Source organism: Lagopus leucura, unplaced genomic scaffold, assembly GCF_019238085.1.
Source record: "Lagopus leucura isolate 7727_CA_CO unplaced genomic scaffold, USGS_WTPT01 Super-Scaffold_100004, whole genome shotgun sequence".
Classification (NCBI taxonomy): domain Eukaryota; kingdom Metazoa; phylum Chordata; class Aves; order Galliformes; family Phasianidae; genus Lagopus; species Lagopus leucura.
In genome coordinates this window covers 33,888,398-33,894,436 of record NW_024962264.1, presented here as the reverse complement: position 1 = coordinate 33,894,436, position 6,039 = coordinate 33,888,398, and the positions used below count along the sequence as shown (strand labels likewise).

Sequence of the window (6,039 nt, the reverse complement as noted above, 5' to 3'; positions counted from 1 at the left end):
AAGAAAGGAAGAAAGGAAGAAAGGAAGAAAGGAAGAAAGGAAGAAAGAAAGAAAGAAAGAAAGAAAGAAAGAAAGAAAGAAAGAAAGAAAGAAAGAAAGGAAGAAAGGAAGAAAGGAAGAAAGAAAGAAAGGAAGAAAGAAAGGAAGAAAGGAAGAAAGGAAGAAAGGAAGAAAGGAAGAGAGAAAGAGAGAGAGAAAGAAAGAGAGAGAGAAAGAAAGAGAGAGAGAGAGAAAGGGAGAAAGAGAGAGAGAAAGGGAGGGAGGAAGGAAATGAAAAGGCGGGTTTCTATAGAAGGTAGCTCAGTGAACTTCTGAAAATTGCTGGTCCAGAAAGCCAACAGCTCTGAGTCACCCAACTCAACTACCTGCAGTCACTTTGTTCTGTCAATCAAACAATTCCAGAAAAAACCTGATCTTCGCTTCCCCTATATGTCCAACCTTCATGCAGTGTCCATCAGGTGAGGTTAATTTTGCCCAGAGAGAAGCAGGAAGACACCAGCCCTGATTTCCCCATTCTCTCATCAACTACTGGGACAAATGTGAGCAGCAAAGGCACCTGATGCTCAGAAGGAAGCAGGGCCCCTCAGGAAGAAGAGCAGACATACACCACGGCATAGCTCATAATCATCATTTAGCACCTCCAACGGCTAAGGACCCATGGGACACAGATGGCTCTCCATCGTCTTGGGCTCTGGCTCCCAGAGATCCCTGCACCCTGCTTCATTACCACCATGGCCCCACCTGGGTCAGCTGCAGAGCTGTGATGCAGGGTTTTGGGAACAGCTTACTGATAGGCAGGCCTCAGTCCCATGTCCCAGCTCAGCAGAGGCTGTTTGTGCAGCCGGCAGGCCAAAGGCTGGCCCTTCATCCCACCACCGCCCAGGGAGCACGTGGCAGGCCAGGCTGCCACGGATGAGCAGACGTCCAAACAGACACTGGCCCTCAGACCCTCTTGGGGTCAGCGTCCCTCCTCGCCTGGCAGGAAAGAATAGGAGAAAGAAGGAACAGAATGCATCTGGAATTGAAGTGCTAATTGTAGGCATTTTCTTATAGCCCTGCAAATGCTTTTTCTTAAGTGAGTGAGGATGGGAGTGTGCACCATGAATTAAGGCAGCACAGCTCCCACCTTGAGCCTGCAGCCCTGCTCCATGTGCCTGCAAGGAGTGTTTGCATCTTGCTTTAAAATGTTTATTCTTGCTCAGTTCAAACTGTAAGTTAGAGGACTTTAAACTCGAGCTCTGCTTTGTTCACATGGTGTGAAACGGTCTTAGAAACTGCTTATTTTTCACAGGACGTATTATTTCAACAATTGTGCTCTAATGGTCTTAAAAAGTTTTAATGGGCTGACATTAAATCTTCCCTGCAAAATGGTAAGTTTTAAATGATTATTCTTCATTACTGAAAAAATCAGTCAGAGAGAGCCCCTAGGGTCTTCCCCAAAGAAGGAGATCCTATTAGCCCTACAAATCATATTCAAGTTAAGTATTACTCAGGGGGTAAAGCTCACAGAGAACTGACTGCAGCTATAACAGCACAAGGAGCAGCAGGAACGCTGCTTCCCCACGTACCCTAAAAAAAAAGGCAGCAGCCAGGACATCACTCTGCCCAATCTCTGTAATCCAAACCCACAATTCTCATCACCAGGCTCTGTGGCAGAAGTGCTTTGGCACTGACAAGGGTAGAAGTGAGGAAGCTGCAAAGTATCATTCTTCTCACCCTAATAAAGTCACAACCCCTCTAACACTACCTTTCCTTAAATAAAAATAAAAATAATTAAAAAAAAAAAGCCAGGTACCAATGCACTTCACTTAATTAGGTGCACAATGCTCTCCCCCTGTAAGTTGCAGCGGAAGCGCAGCTCTCGTGGTGTGTCACCTCGTGGGCGCGCAGGGGTCATATGGAGGGGCACTCATATCCGGACCTGCAGAGTAGGGAATGACGTGGGAAGGAGAAATTATTGCTTCTCGCCTTCCAGGTGCTCTCAGCAAGGACCATGGCTCCTTATCTCAGCTGTCACACAATGAGCAAACGTCTCTCCCATGACACGGTTTAATTAGTCCACAGGCAGAGCAGCCATACAGCTCCACGTCCCAAGAACAGCCAGCCCCACATGCCCTTGAGCATCCCATGAATGCATCCCTCTAACAGCCCAACAGCACAGACACTTTCTGGACTGGCAGACCTGAGCATTCAGAGCACTTTGCCTGCTGCCTGCTTGCACAGCACTCACAGGATAAGCACAATCCCCAGACCAGCCCAGTAAAACCAACACATTTTAGGCTGGAGTCACAACATTAGCCATCTTGCACAGACTGCCATGCCCTGCCGAAAGCCATCCGTGCGGATTTTCTGGCAGCCCCTGTCACAGCTCAGTGCTCACGTTCAGCTCTCGTCAGCATAGCAGCCGTCTCTGTATGCTGCACATCAGAAAATGAATTCTGAAGGAGAAAACTTGTTTTTAATATTTACCATCCCGGTTCTTCTCAATTTACCTCTGCCTTCAGACACGCTCTCTCGGAGTTCAGATTTATTTTCCTGACCCTTTTCTCGATCGAAAGGCAAATGCTTCCTCTCCTGATGACACCTCACTGAAATTTTCAGCCGCAACCTCTCCTGACCCTCCAGCTTCTCTCAGCAGCATTAACTCCGTGGAGCAGTTTTCTTGGACAGACACGATTGCTGCTGGACCTAACAAGGATTTCTGCCATGGAAGCAATGTATTCTCAGTCACAATGCAAAACGAAGTTTGGGGATAGTTTCTGTGGGGCTTTTGCCTTTTCTCCAGGAGGATGCTCACTTCTCCATGATAGAGCTCCAGCACAACTCGAGTCATACCCCAAAAATTTGCATCGCTTGGACATAACTCGGTTTTCTCCTTCCCCTTCATTCCACAGAACCATGCCCCAATGGACAGCAAAGTGCAGTGCCTCACAGCACTGTACTGGCTGGAAACATCACACTTAGGGCTCTCTGTGTGCTCCTGTTGAGCCCCATTCCCTTCTTCTCTACAGCTTATAAGCAAGCAGAAAAAAGAGAGCCAAGCTCTGCTGTCACGTTAACTATTAGTGGCCGAATGGCAGCAGCTCCATAGTGCCCCACACTAATGACATGGGCTGAATGTCTGAGTGGGCTGAATGAGAGGTGTGCAGCCCTCATTAGACCTACAATGCAGAAAATATGCAGCGGGGTTGCACAGAGGGCTGGCACCCAGAGGGTGTCTGTCGGCATGAATGAGCAAATTGCCTCCCGCAGAAATGAAAATAGAAAAAGTTGGGGAGTGAAAAGACAAATACCCAGCACACAAAATAAAACCAGATCTAGAAAGAGGCAAGATACCGAAGAAGGCCATAAAATAGCCCCCTGAAAATAGTGAAGTAATGGGCTTACGGTTTTATTATTCACATAAAGTTTAGTGACTTCAAGACAGAGACGAGACCAAACACGACGTGCTATCCCTGAAAGCCATACCATAACCTGTGCCTGTGCACAGATGTTCTGCAACAGAACCCACTGCCCCACCGCAGGACAGCCCCATGCACCCTGACATCTGATTGTGGCTGGCTTTGTCCAAACCCACGTAGGCTCTGGGTTATTTTCCTAGCAATCTTTGAAACTGCCAGAGGAAGCATACAAGCCGGTCTCCTGCAAAACCGTTTGATACCACCTCGAGGTGTAACCACTTGCAGAAATAAATCAGGATTTCTCTGTAATAAACTGTTTATTACGAGCCTTTCAGAACATAAATCGCAGAAGACAAAGCAGGGGCTGAGTTTAATAAACATCTCATCCTGCCATACTGGCAACCCTGGCACACCATGGAGCCAGGCAGCCCCCGTGCCCCACAGAGCCTTCACACTCCAGAGGCCTTGATCTCCTCGTTCCAGGGCCAGGACCCCCCCAAGACTGGGATGAGCTTTCTGCTGAGAGCATGAGTCCCACCAACTGTGGCCAATGGGCCGGGCTGAACTGAGCAGGGCTGCAGGGCAGCACTGATTGTCAGACACAGAGCAAGGCCTTGCACAGGCCGTGGAGCCCGGCAGGGCGCAGGCGTTGCGTGATTCGGAGCAGCTTGCTTGACAGCTCGCACCATATTGCATTTATAAACACTGAGGAACGTGAAATGCTTCTCCTCTGTGCTTCCAAAGGAGCAATCCGCAACACAACAGTCCTGCAGGGTGATCCCAGCGCAAAGCCGGCTCCAATTAAAAAAAGAGGCCCTATTAATTTCAGCGGGGTCGCTCAGGCAAGTAATTGCTTGGGATTCCACGTGGCGTAGGACTGCCCGGCACATCACGCCTGCTGCCACCCAGACCTGCATTCCTGGCATGACAGGACCGATGGCACCTCTGCAGGGGAGGCACTGTGGGGTGACAGGAGCCAGTGGCACCCAGTGCTTGTCACAGGCTGCTGGCTGCCAGGTGCCACAGGGATGTTGGGAGCGGGAGGGTTCGGCTGGGCTGCAGTGGGAAAGGTTTTATCGGCAGCATTACAAAGGTCTCTTAAATTAAGAGGGGCTTCTCATCTGTGAGAGGCGAGATCCAGCATGTGAGGAGCTGATAATGGGGGAGGAACTGCAACTGTGGGATCCCAAATACACCCGCACAGTATGTGCGGGACATGCAAAACAGCACTTCTGATTGGTAATGTTGAAAATAGAACATAAAATCTGCTTTTAAAAGCTTTCTCCTTCTTCAACAGGAAGAAGTTTTGAACCCTGACCACACCACTATGTGCTCCAGAGTTTGGTGGTGCAGGAGGCAGCCCTCTCCCACAGCTCTGATTGCTGCATGGCAGCAGCACAGGACAAGACTCCTGATGAGGAGCGCTGCAAAATGCCATTTTTCTGAAAGCTGGGAGCAGCGAGTTCCTAGCAGGCAAACCGGACCCTCTGAGCTGTCTCCCCGCTTCCCCGCAGCGCGGTGCGGGCCGCCCGCGTCCCACACTCCTGCACTATCCTCATGGGAACCGGGCTATGCCCCAGCCAGCCGGGCCCTGCGAGCACACAAATCACTTGGGGTAGGGAAAACTTCAACCCCACACCTCACGCTTCTTTTACATACGCATAATTCTGCCGGCTCCGCCTAACACAAACCGAGTCACGAAGCCCTGAGCGGTGCTACAGTGCAGCCCAGTGCAGAACGGCAGCGCGTTGCCCGGCTGCTCGCCCAGTACCACCCGCTCTGCCTGCCAGCGGGACGCGGGCTGGGACTGCTTCCCTCCCCCGGCCGCCGCACAGCAGCGATACCCTGCAGTGTTACAACGAAGCCCTCGTGGGGAGGCAGCGGACGCTCGGGAGCCCCTCGGAGGCGGCGGGAGCGGGACACGGAGAGAGCACGGAGCCGTGCCGGGCTTTAGCGGTTTGAAGCATCAAAATGGTATCTGCAAGTGATTAAACGACGCTTTGTAGCTATTGTCTGGGCGCTGCCGAAATAAAAACGCAATCCACGCAAATCCTCGAGCTTACATCCCAGCGCTCACTTTTTTCGGTCGTCACTTTTTTTTGTTCCCTCCCAACTCCCTTTTTCGCTCCAACGCCGCGCTCCCGATGCGCTCCGCCCGGCGGGGCTGCAGCGGCACCGGGCTGGCAGCGGGCGGGGAGGGCGGCAGAGCCCGGAGGAGCCGAGGGCGGCGGGGCCGGCGGCGGGGCCGGCGGCGGGGCCGGCGATCGGTGCTCCCTCCTTCCCTCCCGGTGGCCGGTGCCGGTGCCTTACCTTGCTGCGTCCCGTCACGGAGCTCCCTCGGGGCCCGGCTTTTTCGGGAGGGGGGGAGGTGTTTGGCGAACCCCCTCTCTGGCAGGGACGGGCTGCAGCGGGGACTGCGTCCTGCCCGTCCCTCCGCGCTTTATAGCCCCTTCCCCTCCCACCCCTCCTGCGAGGAAAAAAAAAAAAAAAAAAAAAAAAAAAAAAAAAAAAACACCAACAAAAAAAAACAAAAAAAAAAAAAGGGTCCCAAAACCGGGGGTCGGGGGGGGGGGGGGGGGGCAAGGTTGGGGGGAGGGGGGCGGGAGCGCGGCGTTGGTTTGAAAAAGGGAGTTGGGAG

At 52.1% G+C, this 6,039-nt stretch overlaps 1 protein-coding gene across 2 annotated transcripts in view; it reads right to left on the bottom strand.

The window, feature by feature from the left end:
• Positions 1 to 6,039, bottom strand: part of NDNF (neuron derived neurotrophic factor) — a 17,583-nt gene that overhangs the window by 10,990 nt on the left and 554 nt on the right. The window contains exon 1 of one of the 2 annotated variants that reach the window (XM_042871606.1): positions 5,712 to 5,860. The exons of the other annotated variant lie outside the window; for it this stretch is intronic. The gene's annotated coding sequence lies outside the window, so the exon portion shown is untranslated. Of the gene's footprint in view, positions 1 to 5,711; positions 5,861 to 6,039 lie in introns of those variants that run through there. 2 annotated transcript variants of the gene reach the window in all.